Here is a 17823-nt window from a genome sequence, read left to right on the forward strand (position 1 = left end):
TCAAATCTCTTACTAGCTCTTCCTTCAGTTAGTCCTGACGAAGGGTCTCAGCCTGAAACGTTGACTGTACCTCTTCCTAGAGATGCTGCCTGGCCTGCTGCGTTCACCAGCAACTTTGATGTGTGTTGCTTCCATGATGGCTATACTCTTAGTGACTCTCTCCCTCAGCCCACTGGGGGTATGGACATTTTCCAGTCCCTGGGTTTCCATACATCTCCAACCTACACCCATGGAATCTTGCCCCCTCCCAACTAGCACATCTCATTCATCACCACACCCAGCCTGGTTAACAACTCCATTCCGTGAGGTTCGTGTATTCACCTCCCCACCCCACAGGTCCATAAAACACAGGAGCAGAGTTAAGTCATTCACCCCTTTGAGTTTGCCTCACCATTCCATCATGGCTGATCCCAGATCCCATTCAACCCCATACACCTGCCTTCTTGCCACAACCTTTGATGCCCTGAGCAATGAGGAAACTATCAATTTTCGCTTTCAAATATACCCACGGTCTTGGCTTGCACAGCTGTCTGTGGCAGATCATTCCACAGATTCATCACTCTCTAGCTAGAAAAAAAATCCTCACTTTTGTTCTAAAGGGTCGCCCCTCAATTTTGAGGCTGTGCCCTCTAGTTCTGGTCACCCCCACCACAGGAAATATCCTCTCCACATCCACTGTATCTAGTCCTTTCAACATTAAGTTCCAAATAGAACCACCGCATTCTTCTAAATTCCAGTGAGTTCAGGCCCAAAGCTGCCGAATGCTCCTCAGATGCTCGTGGAATCATCCTTGTGAACCTCCTCTGAACTCTCTCTAATGCCAACACATCCTTTCTGAGATATGGGGCCCAAAACTGTTGACAATACTCCAAGTGCAACCTGACCAGTGTCTCATAAAGCCTCAGCATTATCCCCTTGTTTTTATGTTCTATTCCCCTTGAAATAAATGCCAACATTGCATTTATCTTCTTTCCCACAGAATCAACCCATGAATTAACCTCTGGGAGTCTTGCACGAGGGCTCCTAAGTCCCTTTGCACCTCTGATGTTTGAATTTTCTCCCCATTTAGATAATAGTCTGCACTTTCGTTCCTTTTACCAAAATGCATTATCATACGTTTCCTAAAACTATTCCATCTACCACTTTTTGCCCATTCTTCCAACTTGTCTAAGTCCTGTTACAAATGTGTTGTTTCCTCGGTACTAAATACCCCTCCACCTATATTTGTATCATCTGTAAACTTTGCCACAAAGCCACTATCTAAATCATTGACAAAAATGTGAAAAGAAGTGGTCCAATACTGACCCCTGCAGAACACCACTAGTCACTGGCAGCCAACCAAACAAGGCCCCCTTTATTCCCACTCACTGCCTCCTGCCTGTCAGCCATTCCTCTATCCATGCCAGTATCTTTTGTATAATGCCATGGAATTTTATCTTGTTAAGCAGCCTCATGTGTGGGACCTTATCAAATGTTTTCCGAAAATCCAAGTAAGTGACATCCACTACCTCTCCTTTGTCCATCTTACTTGTTACTTCCTCGAAGAACTCTAACAGATTTGTCAGGGAAGATTTCCCTTGACAGAAACAATGCTGACTTTGACTTATTTTATCATTAGTCTCCAAGTATCCCAAAACCTCATCCTTAATAATGTACGTCAATATTTTCCCAATCACTGAGGTTAGGCTAACTAGCCTACAATTTCCCTTCTTTTGCCTTCCTCCCTTCTGAAAGAATGGAGTGACATTTGCAATTTTCCAGTCCTCTGGAACCATGCCAAAATCAAGTGATTAGAACCATAGAAACTACAGCACAGAAACAGGCCCTTTGGCCCTTCTTGGCTGTGCCGAACCATTTTCTGCCTAGTCCCACTGACCTGCACACGGACCATATCCCTCCATACACCTCCCATCCATGTATCTGTCCAATTTATTCTTAAATGTTAAAAAAGAACCCGCATTTACCACCTCATCTGGCAGCTCATTCCATACTCCCACCACTCTCTGTGTGAAGAAGCCCCCCCTAATGTTCCCTTTAAACTTTTCCCCCCTCACCCTTAACCCATGTCCTCTGGTTCTTTTCTCCCCTTGCCTCAGTGGAAAACAATGAATTATTGAAACCAATGAATCTGCTATCTCATCAGCAACCTCTCTCAGGACTCTGGGATGTAGTCCATCTGGTCCAGGTGACTTATCCACCTGAAAACCTTTTGAGTTTGCTTAGCACGTTTTCCCTTTGTAATAGCAATGGCACTCACTCCTGCTCCCTAACAGTCACAGTCCTCTGGCACACTGCTAGTGTCTTCCATAGTGAAGACTGATGCAAAGTACCCATTAAGTTCATCTGCTATTTCTTTGTCCCCCATTACTACCTCACCCGCATCATTTTCCAGTGGTCCAATATCAACCCTCACCTCCCTTTTACTCTTTATATAACTGAAAAAACTTTTTGGTATCCTGCTTTATATTATTGGCTGGTTTTTCCTCATAATTCATCTTTTCCCTTCTTATGGCTTTAGTAGTTGCCTTTTGTTGGATTTTAAAAGCTTCCCAATCATCCAACTTCCCACTCACTTTTGCTACATTACATGCCCTTTCCTTGGCTTTTATGCAGTTCTTAACTTCCCTTGTCAGCCATGGTTGCCAACCCCTGCCATTTGAAAACAACTTCTTCTGTGGGACATATCTATCCAGCACCTCGTGAACTATTCCCAGAAACTTCAGCCACCTCTGCTCCGCCGTTATCCCGGCCAGGATCCCTCTCCAATCCACCTGGAAGCTCTGTAATTCCTTTTATTCCATTGCAATACTGATACATATAACTTATACTTCTCCATCTCAAATAGCAGTATGAATTCAATCATATTATGAATCACTGCCTGCTCAGGGTTCCTTTATCTTAAGCTCCCTAATAAAATCTGGATTATTACACAACACCCAGTCTAAGATTCCCCGAGTAGGCTCAAGCACAAGCTGCTCTAAAAACCCATCTCATAGGCATTCAGTAAATTCCCTCTCTTGTGATCCGACACCAAGAGGGTCAATGCATCCTCTCCCATCCCTCATCCACCCCTGGGTCCGTACATTCTGTCCTTCTCTCTTCGAACCTTCTACTCTTCGTCCTCTGACTCCGCGTTCGTGCATCCTTCCCATCGCGACGATCCTTCTCTCTTTCCGCTCACTCCCATGCATCTTGTCTCGCTTTCCGAGCCTCCTGCTCCCAGGTCCACGATCCGCTCTTCCCCGCAGGTTGGCGCCGGGTTCAGCAACCCACAAAGCTGGGGACGGATGCACTCACACTTATAGACCAGACGAAGTTACCGTCGCACTACCTACGGAGACTGCCGCCCCCCAACCCGCCGGCCGACCGGCCGACCGAACAACCACATTCACAGCCCGCCCGCCCACCGCCGCAGCTCCGCCTCGAGCACAACACCATCCATTCCGGCAGCCGCCGCGGCCGAGTCCTTCCACCGCGCACAAAGTAGCGCATGCCCCCGAGTCACGGGAGGGCAGCGAAAATCACCTCACACCCCCTCAGAAAACGACCGTCCATGTCTGCTGGTACCTCGCAGCTGGCGACAAGGACACTCCAGCCCCCAGAGACACCGATGTTTTGTGTGGGATGGTGGGGAAACGGTTGGCGGACGGATACGCTGGAGAAAGGCAGCGAGGCGGCCTTCTTGGGCGGGCTCTTGTAACGGGGAGTCGCCGCGACACGGAGCAAAATGTCGGAGCCGGAGCAGGGCTGCACCGTCAACGGCTCCACCTTCCATCGGCTTTTATGACCCGCGGTCAAGCCGCTGTTTACATGTATTTATTAATTGCTTCTGTGAAGTTAACTTATTAAAAGTTTTTTCTTTCTTCGATGGAAAGATGGATGTTACTCCTCCTTAGTGCCTACAGAAAAGGTAAAGAGTTTTCTTACCCCCTCTCCCCTTAAGCCTCGGGCCGCAAGCAGCTGTCAAAGACAACCTAACGTTATTGACGTAGACCCGCCCTCCGCACTGCCTATAATTGGCTTCTGGAGCATCAGTCACGCCAGAACCAGTCGGCGATTGGTTAGACCACTGTCAGTCAGGACATGGGGTGGGGCGCTGGGAAAACGTCAAGTTAGGCTGAGAATCGCCCCTCAGTTTTTAAACCTTTTTTTCTTGAAAAATTATCACACACCCGACAAATGAAAGAGAACTATTGTTAAAACGTTATGTAGAAGGGGGTGTGGTGATCTTGTGTTAGATCGTGCTTCCGCCCCGGGAAGCTACCTTTCCCCCGGGCTCGATGACAAGTGTAATCGCCATGTTTTGCCCCGGTGTCGGCGTCCGTGCTCCTAGACTGTGTTGCCTCTGCCTCCTGACATCTAAAGGGATGGGGCACTTTATTTCCGCGAGGGATCGGCATCCCTTACCATGGTATAAAATCGAAAACTGTGGGCGCCGAATTGGGAGGAAAGAGTGTTCCTTGGTTGAGGAGGGGGCGGCCGGGGTGCTGGTGTCTCTCCATTAATATCCCCTTCCTCTTCATAGCTGCCACCCCTCCCACCCGCGACATCATATTCTCCCCCCCCCCGCTCGCTTTTTCATCTCAGAACACGTCGCCCTCTTCTTGTGATCGTAATTACTTTCCAGCGAGCACGTAAAATTGCGCAACACGAGTCTGCAATCAGATTGTCATTCGCTTGGTGCCGGAGCAAAGAGGTGTTCTTTCCTTTTAAACCCAAGGGTGTGTATGCTCGGCCGCGGTAAGTTTTGCACTAACCGCAGGCGCCTTCTGAGTGCAAAATTTCCTTCATTCAGTCACACCCTGTCCATTTCAAAAATGCAAGAAAGCGTAGAAAGACTTCATCCGTTGGTTCCAAGGGTAGCTGCCACATGTTTCCTGTGATTTATCTTGCATATTTTGACTTTGTGCTTTTAAAACGTGATCACTCTTTCACCATGATACCACTTGACGAAATGACATGCAGAAGAGAGATCTTTTCCTTCACAGATTTCTAATCCTGCAAAGCAAATTATGGCGGCTTTGTTTAGAACAAGGGGATTGATGATGTGGGTAGGAGAAAGTATCGTAAAGTACAGTATGTTGAGATTTTTATGCTTGGGTTAAAATAATATTTACTGCTTTATTGCACACAACCGGTAGTATCACTAATGGCGGAGTAAACAATGTGGGATTTAAAAGATTAAAATGCAGAGAAAAACTTAAATTGGTTCCATGTTTGTAATTTGCAAAGGAACAGCTTCTTCCCCTCTGCAATCAGATTTCTGAATGAATATTGAACCTATGAACACTATCTCACTACTTTTTTGCATTACTTGTTTAATTTTATTGTGTGTATGTGTAACTCACAGTTCGTATTATGTACTGTTGCCACTGTTATCAAATTTCATGATGTATGCTGGTGATATTAAACCTGATTCTGAAACAGAGAATGCTGGAAGTACTCTAGCAGAATGGGCAACATCTATAGAAGGAAATAGAGTTAAGTATGAGCTTTCTCTAGCTCAATGCTGCCCGATCTGAATGTTACCTGCATCTGAATTTCAACTTAACACAAAATATTGCACTCGGAATACTGATGTGAAGAGTTGATCCATGGTGGTTCCTGTAATTAATTCAGTGTAGCAATGTTGTAGATAAGAATCATAGGTTTCCAGCTCGAATGGAGGGAATACCCATCTCCTGGGAAAGGATTGTCTTTACAAGACATTCAACTGAGCTACGAAGCCCTCTTCATCATAGCTGTTTGTTCTCATCTTCACGGTATAGAAACATAGAAAACCTGCAGCACAATATAGGCCCTTTGGCCCACAATGCTGTGCCAAACATGTACTTACTTAGAAAGTACCTAAGGTTACCCATAGCCCTCTATTTTTCTAAGCTCCATGTATCTATCTAGGAGTCTCTTAAAAGACCCTATCGTATCCACCTCCACCACCGTCGCTGGCAGCCCATTCTGTGCACTCACCATGCTCTGCGTAAAAACAACAACAACAACTTACCCCTGACATCTCCTCTGTACTTACTTCCAAGCACCTTAAAACTGTGCCCTCTCGTGTTAGCCATTTCAGCCCTGGGAAAAAGCCTCTGACTATCCGCACGATCAATGCCCCTCATCAGCTTATACACCTGTGCTCTCGGAAGTTTCTGTGTCTGAATTCCCCATTTACTGCCTGCTAAAACCATTATCTGTGTTTCTGTGTTCTCAGTGGCTTCTTGAACTATTTTATTTACATATGTATATGTTTTGTGTGTATGTATACGTATGTATACCCACACTTTTATATAAAAGTATGAAGGGGTGGAGGAAGATCTCATTGAAACCTATCAAATATTGAAAGTCGTGGAGAGCATGTTTGTTAGAGTGAATAAGTCTAGGTCCAGAGTAGACAGCCTCAGAATACAGAGATGTCCATTTAGAACAGAGATTATGAGGAATTTTTTTTAGCAGCCACTGGGTAGTGAATCTGTGGAATTAATTATCACTGACGGCTGTGGAAGTCAAGTCATTAGGTGTATTTAAAGTGGAGGTTGTTAGGTTTTTGATTAGTAAGGGTGTCAAAGGTTACTGGGAGAAAGCAAGAGAATGTTGTTGAGAAGGATAATAAATCAGCCATGATGGAAAGGCAGAGAAGATTTAATGGGCCGAATAGTCTAATTTTGCCCCGTGTCTTATGGTCTTATACGCACTTTAATTTGGCTACATAGCTACCTTGTACGCGGTCCAATTTATTCCCTACTGACCTTTGCTGATTCCATGTTCACAGCAACCAGAATCTGATCTCTTACTCATTCTCCCCAACACTAAATCCCCTCTGTTTGTCTTCACCACATCAAAATATAAACGTCTGTCATTTTAACAGTATATCTGAAGGCATTTGTCACTTATGGCATCATGCTTTTGTCTAGGTGAAGTGGAATGTATAACTCTTGTTGAAGGTGATAAAGTGATTCAGTAGTTTTGCTGGATAAATTGATTTTAATGCAAGATAGAAATGGATCTGTTGTAAAACTAATTACACATTGAGATGTCAGTCTGTTGTAGGCCCAGTAAATATTTACACAAGAAGAAACTTTAAAGAAAACGAGAGTATAATTCATGAGTTTGTTAACTACATTTTAGTGCTTTCCATTTTGCATTGTAATATGTGACATCAGGAATGAAAGATTACATTTGGTGGTAAAATTTACAGAGTGTCTTGATGTTGGTATGTAGTTTGCTGACTGATACCCTCTGGGGACATGATGTTTTTCAGAGCTTCTGTAAATCAGGTGACAAATGTAGCAGATGGTGAAATAATCACATGCAATTTCAAATCAAAAGGATGTGGTATTTACTACTTGTTAATATTATACCTATATATTTGAAACCTTTCCTTCCTCCCCCTTTAAGAATTTGTAGAAATACCAGTTAGAAATCCTCCATCATAACTGTTGGGAAATATCTGAAATGCTTCACATTGCATTACTTTAAAATACAGTCACTGTTGCATTGTTTTGAAGTGCAGTCACTGTTATGTAGATAAATTACAGAAGGTATTTTTGTATCTTCTGTAGAGCCACAGACAGTAATGGAAATGACTGGCTGGCTAAGGAGGAATATTAGGTTTAATAAAATTTTGATTTTACTGAATAGGCAGATTAGTCTTGGTATAGTGCCTCATCTGAGGATTACGCCTCCTGACATTCTATTGCAAATTAGTAAGTTTTTTTTAGATAAAACATTTGGTTCAATTGCAGAAAGCTGTGGCTGTAATCTGATAAAATTGACATTGTCAGTTTGTTGGGCCAAATCATGCTGGCTCTGACCAGTGCTTCAGAAAGGAACTGCTGCCGTTCACCTGCTGCTACTTGGACAAGTTTAGGATATGGTGAGAGTAACAGATTCCTGTGTGTCCAATCCAAACCAAATCAGAACCGGATCAGAGTTTCCATTCATTTGAATGGGGATTACTGCTTTAAAGGCTGGGTGGATTATTTTGTTTGTACGATTTTGAAGTACAGGTAGAACTTCAACAACAGCAATTTAAAAAAAAATTCTGAAAATTAACATTTTAAAAATGTAAAAGAACGCAGACTTTGAAAGATGATATTTTCTTTCTAACTTCCTCTTGTTAAAACTTTTAAGGCTTTTGGAGTGTGGGTCTTGGTAGCAAGCCCCCAATATCTACTATCACTGAGCTTGGAGCATTTGGGTAGCTGTAATTTGGTTTCTGCTTCCTAAACCAAATAGGAAGTAAAATAGTCCTCATCTCCAACTTTTAGGTGTACACAGTTGGTTTCTGTTGCAATTCACCAGTAGTTGATACCTTGCTAATTCTTGGCTTACAACTCTCCAAAGAGAGGTGATTTGGATGAGCTCCAGAGAAGTAATTGGTGTGAATATTAATCCAGGAAAAGTTGCTAGTTTTTGGGAAGGAACCTAATATCACTTTAGAGAGCATAAATGTAGATGCGATGTGAAACAGAAGTACACAGAATTGGGAACTACTGATAGGACTGTACAGCATGGGGAAATGCAATATTCTTACTGAAAGATAACTGAAAGCTGAGGTATGGAGAGCTAATCTCATCAATGTATTTAAACAAGATTTTGAATTGGTGTTCTGAAATCAGATTACATGAACCAGAAAAGTTCCTGTGTAGAGGAAAAAAAACAAAAATGGTAGACCAAATTGGAATTCTTTCTGTGAATCCTGTTTGAAAACTAGTTTGTTATCCATCTCTCTGAAGGATAACCGCATAGAAAGGGACAAGTTGATGTTTTCCAATTGTTGACATTCCTTATTTGAAAATTGCGGTACCACTGTTATCATAATGACAGCAGGAATTTGGACTTTGGTTGCAGATTCTAGATTTTGCAGATGCTGGATGTAGTAATCACATCAAACATTTATGTCACAAATTGCTATATGAGTAAACAAAAGCCATGCTAGTATTGGACAAATGCCACTTTTGGATGGCTGACTGTTTTCTCCCTTAACTTTCTATTGTTGCTCGATGAATCACTTGCCATTTAACACAACCTTCAGACTTCACAGCTGAGACATGATCATGCTCTAAAATATTATAAGCAATGTGTTTCCTCAAGCTAGAGAAGTGTGAAACTTACTTTGTGTGGTCATGTGTTGGTATGCACGTTCTTATGACCTTTATTGTTGGGTAGTTTGGTTATTGGTGTATTGCAATGGGAGATTGTTTTGTTTTAAGTAACAGGCTTTTTCACTCAGTCTTATTCATTCTGTTGATGTAACTTGTTGGAGTAATGTGTGGTTTTAAATTTTGGACTCTATTTATAACTAATCCAAAGGGCTATGACGGGTTTCGGCATTAATGGTATTTAATTATGTAAATCTTAAACATGAAAGACTGTGACAATGAGCAAGTCTCATAATTATCGCAGCTGTAGGCATTCAACATGTCAATTGTACCAAAAGCCTTGGGTTCACTTTTTGAGCCTTTTTCTTCTGCATCAAATGTGTCTTGGAGATTATTTAAGGTCAGACTTCAGGATATTTAGAAGTAGTTGTGTTCCATTTTGTGCATTTTAGTTGCAGATAATCAGGAGATAAACAGATTTTTCTTCGTTTTCCCCTCCAATTTGTATTCTTTACAATTTATTTTCCTACTTTATGTCATCATGTGAGAAATAATAGCATATAAGTTCAGAAATAAAGCTTAAATGGTCTTAGGAAAGAACTGGCTTTTAAGAAAATAATTTCAGGTGTTTTATCATGTGAATTAACCTAGATTGTTGGATTTCCAAGTCAGAATATTTATTAACATGGAATTGTCTGCTGAGAAATCCTGATCATGATGAGTTATTAAAGGAACTGCCACTGTGACTAATGTTCTTTGCACTTCTCAGATCTTTCCCATCTACTCCAAATATGTATCCTTTTATTTTGCTTTTCCTTGATCATTTTTTCCTCCTACCTTTCTTCCCACCAACCCAGAGATGAGTTATGCAGCTCTCGTTACATGCACGTGCAATTCAACTCTTTGAGTGATAATGCAGAAAGTTTGAAGTTAATAACTCATCTCCTTCTACCTTAGGCCACAAACTTATCAATCACCCCTGCTGTGGACCACTTCTGGAGGTCCAAGACACCGATTTCTACAAAGAAGGGATCCGTATGCGCCACGACCACTGGACTAAGTGTGTAAATGTAGGACGGGACTATGTTGAAAAATAAATTTGCTGGGTTTTCTAAAATTGACTCCTTCTACCTTAGGCCACAAACTTATCAATCACCCCTCGTAAACCCAGTCCAAAGGAGGGCAGTTGCCCTATTTGTTTCAGTCCCATTATACTGTTGGTACAAAGCCAGTACAAAATGGGGCAGTTGTGGTAATTGTTTCAACCCCAGCACACTGTTGGTACAAACCAATACAGAAGAGGGCAGTTGTGGTAATCGTTTGAGCCCCAGTACAAATCCAGTTCAAAGGAGGGCATGAACACAAGAAAATCTGCATATACTGGAAATTCAAAGCAACAAACACAAAATGATGGAGGAACTCAGCAGGCCGGGCAGTATCTATGGAAAAGAGTAAACAGTCGACGTTTCAGGCTGTGACTTTTCATCAGGACGGTCTTGATGTTGTGCTTGTTGCTTTAAGTTTCCAGTATCTGCAGATTTTCTCGTGTTTGTGATACTGCTGCTGCTACTACTACTACTACTGTCTCTTTGAGGGATGCCTACCTTGAAGAAGTTTAAATCTTCCTTTCTGGAGTTCAGTGAAACCCTCTCTCACTGCTCCCTCTCTGTGGTCTGTGCTGCTCTCTGATTCTTCGACCATGTGCTCACTCAGATCCACTACCTGAGTCCCGAAGAAGGGTCTTGTCCTGAAATGTCGACTGTTTACTCTTTAACATAGATGCTGCCTGGCCTGCTAAGTTCCTTCAGCATTTTGTGTGTGTTATAAAGAAGGCAGTGGGGGTACTCTGTTGGTACAAACCCAGTACTTCGTCAGTACAAAAAAGGACAGTTGTGGTAATTGTTTCAGCCCCAGTACACTGTCTAAGCTGCAAAACTGTCCCAGTGAACAAATCTTCAGCACATGTTTATTTAGGAATTGGAGTGTTTACTGATTGTGGAGTTGAGTTTCATTCACATTATCTCAGCATATGATCAAACCAGCTGAGACCCATGTGTAACAAAATACGAACGTTGAGACAATATGAGGGTAGCTGGTGAAGAACATAATAAGTTATCTTGATCTTGACTCTTGTGCCCATATGTTTGTAGTTGCAACAAGTGTTGGATATATGATGGAAACCTTGAGTTTTCTCTTTTCTTCTCTGACTGAATGGCATTCGGACTAACTTGTAGTCTGTTAACTGTTACATAGACTAAAATCAATAACATATCATAAGCTAGGATTTAAAACCAAAGATGATTGTAAATTTGTTGGGCCTGTATTGGATTTAGCATTGTCTTGTTATTGGCCATGTTATGCATTGTCTTCACTTTGTCAATTTATTGCTTTATGCTTGTACTTAATAGTTTGGAAGTTGTCTCAAACAGAACAAGAACAGATTGTGAATTGCTTTTTCGGTATATCTAAGTGCACGTTTTGCATTTCTAGATTAAAAGATGAATCTTAAAACTGAATGGTAGCCAAGCAATGCATTATAAGACCATTGAGTCTGCTGCACCATTCCATCATGGCTGATTTATTATCCCTCTCAACCCCATTCTCCCAGCTTCTCCCCATTACCTTTGATGCCCTGACTAATCAAGAACCTATTAATATCTGCCTTAAATATACTCAATAACTTGGCCTTCACAGCTGTCTGTGGCATTATAGTATTTCTGTATGAAGTTCTATTTGCTGCAAATGTTTAATTGAGGTTTCATGGAGTGTTTACTATTGAAAGTCAACAAATCAAGTATTATTAATGTACTAATGCTGCAAATTGGTTGGGATAAACTAGGATAGAATTACAGTTTATATTTATTCAAATGATGTGGGATTCACAGACTGATTGTATTTATTTTTATTTATTTTGTTTCATTTATTTAGAGATACAATGCAGCCCTTCCGGCCCTTCGATCCGCGTTGCACAGTAACCCACCCATTTAACGCAGCCTAATCACAGGACAATTTACAATGACCTATTAACCGCTACGTTTTTGGACTGTGGGAGGAAAGCTGAATACACGGAGAAAAATGTACAAATTTGTCTACAGATGACACTGGAATTGAGCTCTGAACTCCGACACCTCAAGCTGTAATAGTTTTGTGCTAATTGCTACACTACCGTGGCACCCTAATTTAGTTGCCTATCTTGAATTAACTTTGTAGGCAGTAGCATGCTGCCTTCTTGAACCACTACAGTCCTTAAGTGGTGGGTATACTCAGAATGCTGTTAGGCTGTCCTGTTGATGGTGAAGAAATGGTGATTTATATTTCTCAGTCAGGATGGTGTATGACTTGGAGGACAACATCCAGTGATGGAATTTTCGTGATTTTGCTGCCCATCATGGGTTTGGAAGGTGCTATCTGAGGCAGTGCATCCTGTAGATGGTACAGACTGCTGCTACTGTGTGTTAAGAGGCAGAATGAGTGAATGGTTGTGGATGGGATGCCTGTCAATCAGGCTTTTGTGTCCTGTATCATGCCGAGCTGCTTGAAATGTTGTTGAAGTTGTTCTCATCCATGGTAAATCCATCATACTCTTGATTTGAGCTTTGTAGATGGGCATATTTTAGGGAGATAGGAGATAAGTTACTTCCCACAGGGTTCCTTCTGACCTGCTCTTGTGTTGAAATGGCTACTTCATTTGAGCGTCTTCTTAAGCCCAGCAGGGCTTAGGCTACCGACAGCTGCTCACCAGAGTTCTCTGTCCTGCTTGGAAGGTTGATCAGTCCTGAGGCTTCTCCTTTCACCACGTAACTTCATATGTCTTCTCGGTGAAAATCCTTGCTCTCCCAGGGATGAGATCTTTGGAGCTTCTGTTGACATTTCTGTAGCTCTGGGTTTTTACGTGAAAGGGTTGCTAGCCTGATGCCCAACCCTCCTTTCGCATCTATCCACGGTGGAGTTTATTTCAATGTCTCATCAGTGGTAATCAGCAGGATATTGATGGTGAGAGATTTTGGTAATGATGATAATATTGAATATCAGGAGAGTAATAAACTGGATTTCCCTTAGTAGTGATCACCATTGCTAGCCACTTGTGTGGCATGTAGTTATTGCTTCCCTCTTAGTCTGGATCTGGATAGTCTCCAGGTCTTGCTGCACTTGGTTGTAGACTGCTGTCATGTCCAATATTAACCACTTAGCGCTCCTGGCAGAAAGCAGATCAAAGTTTTGAAAGTTGGACTTGCTGTAGCTCTGGAGGGAAACAACACTCAGACCACCCAGCTTCTTTTCTCTGCACGTGCACGTGTGATCAGCATGTGTTTACATTTCAATATATTAAGAATATTGTGATTTATTACATTTCCAACTCCAAACTTTGTGTATATGCATAACAAAAGGTTTCTATTTTCTTGCTACTTCTGTGCTAATATCTTGGAAAATAGACACTTGTCCATATTTATAGTATTAATGAAATTAGATGTATTTTTTACAGTTAATCACAATTTTTATGAGCATGGTACATAAGAGTACATTCTAAAATTAAAAATTCCTATTAGATTTTGTCTCTTGTTGCCATTTCATGTCTTTCTATAATTGCCTATGCCACCACATGGGAATTATTGACTTGGCCTGTTTTATTTCTTCTTTTATTCTAACTTGCATGGTCTTGTATTTTATTTTGGTTGTGCTAGAAATCTCTGGTTGAAATTTTTTTTTTAAACAAATCCTTCATTATGCCCTTGTTATTTTTGCCTCCATTTCCACACCTCTTGCACTTATTTTTATGAGCTGATGTAGGCTGAATGGACTTAGTGAGGAGATTTTAGGTTGGTGGGGCTATTGTTCTCTGGCATTCAGAAGAACATGAGGTGATATTATTGAAATGACCAGGTCTTTGAGGAAGTTGATCAGTTTTTGCTTAGAGGATGAATTCTACCAAGAATAAGTCATGGATTCATACGAATGTTTTCAGAATCAGGTTTAATATCAGTGGCAAATGTTGTGAAATTTCTTGTTAACAGCAGCACATTGCAATACATAATAAAAATGAAATTACTGTATGAAGTATATATACTGTATATTAAAATGTTAAATTAATTAAGTAGTGCAAAAAAGAGGGGGGGAAAGAGTAAGGTAGTAGTCATAAGTTTAGTGTCCATTCAGAAATCTGGCAGGGGGAAGAAGCTATCTCTGAATTTTGAGTATGAGAGTTGAGTGTGAAATGTTGTGAGAGTGCCTGCTCCCCACTCTTACATCAGTAGTGTGTTCTAAATTCCAGATTGGATTTTTAAAACAATATCAGATCTCCTGTAACCTTCTTACCCCATATTCTAAATCTATGCTCTGTTAATCTAGACCTTCACTCTTACTGTGGGCCCTGTTTATGCCCCTCATTTTGTTCCTTTTATTGGGTCTTACATCAGCTGCTTCCATTCCAAGTAAAACTTACCTAGCTTTTTTCACTCAATTCCAAACAACATCCTGTTGAATCTCCCCAGTGTTCACTGCAGGGCAATCATGTCCTTCCTGTAGTATGACAACCAAAACATTTGACGACATTTCAGTTGTAGTACCTAGCAGGTGAGATTCGATCTAGGGATGTTGATTGTTGAGTCCTTGAAGATTAAACTCAGTACAATAGTTCTAAAGACTGTAAAGGATATTTTGTTACCTGTGGCAAAGAATATTAGTGCAATGAGATGATGTAGGTAATAATGGACCACATCTTGAATATAATATATGGTTCTGGTCAGTACTTTACAGTAAAGATATAATTATATTGGAGAAGTTAAAGAAACTGTTATAAAATGTTGTCAGGGCTGGAATATAGAACCTATGAGGAATATTAACAGCAACATACACAAAATGCTGGAGGATCTCAGCAGGCCAGGCAGCATCGATGGAAAAGGGTCTTGGCCTGAAGTGTCGACTGTACTCTTTTCCCTTGATGCTGCCTAGCCAGCTGAGTTCCCCTTGCATTTTGTGTGTGTTTCTTGAATTTCCAGCATCTGCAGATTTTCTCTTGCCAGTGACAAGAATATTAACAGGTTATTTTCTTGAAACTGAGGGAGCTAGGGCCTTTGAATTCTACACATTTTCCTTGGAAAAGCCCAAAAGCTATAAAGCTTAAATTCTAGAGTGCTGACACAAGACAACAAAATATAGTAGTGAAGGGTATGGGGTTTAGAGGGGATTCACTCAGAGGATTGTCATAATTTGATAGGGTGTCAGGGAAAAGTTTTCAAATACACATACTGTACAGATACTATTTTTACATGAAGAGCTGTAGTGCTATGGTCATAGTGCTTTCAGATGGGATTAGGCAGAGCTGTTCTTTTATGCTGGGCCGAAAGGCCTGCTTTGCTGTAAATTTTTTGAATTTTCTGTGAGGACCATCTGTAATGTAGACAGAATATACCCTGCTATTGGCAGAAATATAATCTAGTCTATTTCTGGCATCTTGTCAAAGTGAACCTGCTATTAGAGTATTAATCACTGCAGGTTTGTGAAGACTGTATTTCTGTTAGCTATATGAAGCTTGCATTTGGATTGGAAATTGGGTGGTAAATTTAAATTAGGCACTGGACGTGTCACTGGTGCACACTGAACACAGGTGCTCTGTTTTTGGTTTCTCTGTTGTAGAGAAGGGCACAGTGAGGACAAAATATAATACAGTACACTAGATTGTAAGAAGTGCATGTAAATCATTGCTTCACCTGCAAAGACTGTTTGAATCCCTGAATGTTGAAAAGGCAAAAGTTGGAAGAAGAATAAATATTGTACTTCCTACAGTTACATGGGAATCTCAGCTTCCAGTTGCCTACTACAGTCGGCCCTCCTTATCCGCAGGTTCCGCATGCGCGGATTCAACCAACCGTGGATCGGGAAAACCCGGAAGTTTCCTCTCCAGCACTTGTTGTTTGAGCATGTACAGACTTTTTTTTCTTGTCATTATTCCCTAAACAATACGGTATAACAACTATTTACATAGCATTTACATTGTATTAGGTATTATAAGTAATCTAGAGATGATTTAAAGTATACGGGAGGATGTGCGTAGGTTACCACGGATCGGGATTGAAAAAAAGACGGCAGAAGTAGTCAAACGTTTGTCTTAGTATATATAATATATTTTACCTTTCTATGCATACAAAATACTGGGTTGCTTAGTAATAATTGTAGCTTTCATCAGGGCAGGGCACCTCTTGCGTCAAAGGAATGTGTTACAGTGACATGCAAAAGTTTGGGTACCCCGGTCAAAATTTCTGTTGCTGTGAATAGCTAAGTGAGTAAAAGATGACCTGATTTCCAAAAGGCATAAAGTTAAAGATGACACATTTATTTAATATTTTAAGCAAGATTACTTTCTTATTTCCATTTTTTACAGTTTCAAAATAACAGAAAAGGAAAACGGCCCGAGGCAAGAGTTTGGGCACCCTGCATGGTCAGTACTTAGTAACACCCCCTTTGGCAAATATCACAGTTTGTAAACGCTTTCTGTAGCCAGCTAAGAGTCTTTCAGTTCTTGTTTGAGGGATTTTCACCCATTCTTCCTTGCAAAAGGCTTCTAGTTCTGTGAGATTCTTGGGCCGTCTTGCATGCACTGCTCTTTTGAGGTCTGTCGACAGACTTTCGATGATGTTTAGGTTGGGGGACTGTGAATGCCATGGCAAAACCTTCAGCTCGTGGCTCTTGAGGTAGTCCATTGTAGATTTTGAGGTGTGTTTAGGATCATTATCTTGTTGTAGAAGCCATCCTCTTTTCATCTTCAGCTTTTTTACAGACGGTGTGATGTTTTCTTCTAGAATTTGCTGGTATTTAATTGAATTCATTCTTTCCTCTACCAGTGAAATGTTCCCTGTGCCAGTGGCTGCAACACAAGCCCAAAGCATGATCGATCCACCCCCATGCTTAACAGTTGGAGAGGAGTTCTTTTCATGAAATTCTGTACCCTTCTTTCTCCAAACATACCTTTGCTCATTGCGGCCAAAAAGTTCTATTTTAACTTCATCAGTCTACAGGACTTGTTTCCAAAATGCATTAGGCTTGTTTAGATGTTCCTTTGCAAACTTCTGACGTTGAATTTTGTGGTGAGGACACAGTAAAGGTTTTCTTCTGTTGACTCTTCCATGAAGGTCATATTTGTGCAGGTGTCGCTGCACTGTAGAACAGTGTACCACCGCTCCAGAGTCTGCTAAATCTTCCTGAAGGTCTTTTGCGGTCAAACGGGGGTTTTGATTTGCCTTTCTAGCAATCCTACGAACAGTTCTCTCAAAAAGTTTTCTTGGTCTTCCAGACCTCAACTTGACCTCCACCATTCCTGTTAACTGTCACTTCTTAATTACATTACGAACTGAGGAAACGGCTACCTGAAGATGCTTTACTACCTTCTTATAGCCTTCTGCTTTGTGGGCATCATTTAATTTTCAGCGTGCTAGGCAGCTGCTTAGAGGAGCCCATGGCTGTTGATTGTTGGGGCAAGGTTTGAGGAGTCAGGGTATTTATAAAGCTTTGAAATTTGCATCACCTGGCCTTTCCTAATGATGATTATGAACAAGCCATAGCCCTAACAAGCTAATTAAGGTCTGAGACCTTGGTAAAAGTTATCTTGAGAGCTCAAATCTCTTGGGGTGCCCAAACTTTTGCATGATGCTCCTTTCCTTTTTTCACTCTAAAATTGTACAAGACAAAAATAATACACTAATCTTGCTTAAAATGTTGAAAAGGATGTTTC

The 17823-nt window shown here is 41.2% G+C and overlaps 1 protein-coding gene and 1 long non-coding RNA gene across 9 annotated transcripts in view; one reads left to right on the forward strand and one right to left on the reverse strand.

Moving 5' to 3' along the window:
* The window catches only part of LOC140186404 (uncharacterized), a 30269-nt gene extending 26913 nt beyond the window's left edge, over nt 1-3356 (reverse strand). The window contains exon 1 of the long non-coding RNA XR_011882860.1: nt 3084-3356. This is a non-coding gene — a long non-coding RNA (uncharacterized lncRNA). The remainder of the gene's footprint in view (nt 1-3083) is intronic.
* Nucleotides 3357-3713: 357 nt separating this feature from the next.
* rc3h2 (ring finger and CCCH-type domains 2) overlaps nt 3714-17823 on the forward strand; it is a 105552-nt gene continuing 91442 nt past the window's right edge. For all 8 annotated transcript variants that reach the window (XR_011882859.1, XM_072240636.1, XM_072240638.1 and 5 more), the window contains exon 1: nt 3714-3910. The gene's annotated coding sequence lies outside the window, so the exon portion shown is untranslated. The remainder of the gene's footprint in view (nt 3911-17823) is intronic.

Source organism: Mobula birostris, chromosome 22, assembly GCF_030028105.1.
Source record: "Mobula birostris isolate sMobBir1 chromosome 22, sMobBir1.hap1, whole genome shotgun sequence".
NCBI classification, from domain to species: Eukaryota; Metazoa; Chordata; class Chondrichthyes; order Myliobatiformes; family Myliobatidae; genus Mobula; species Mobula birostris.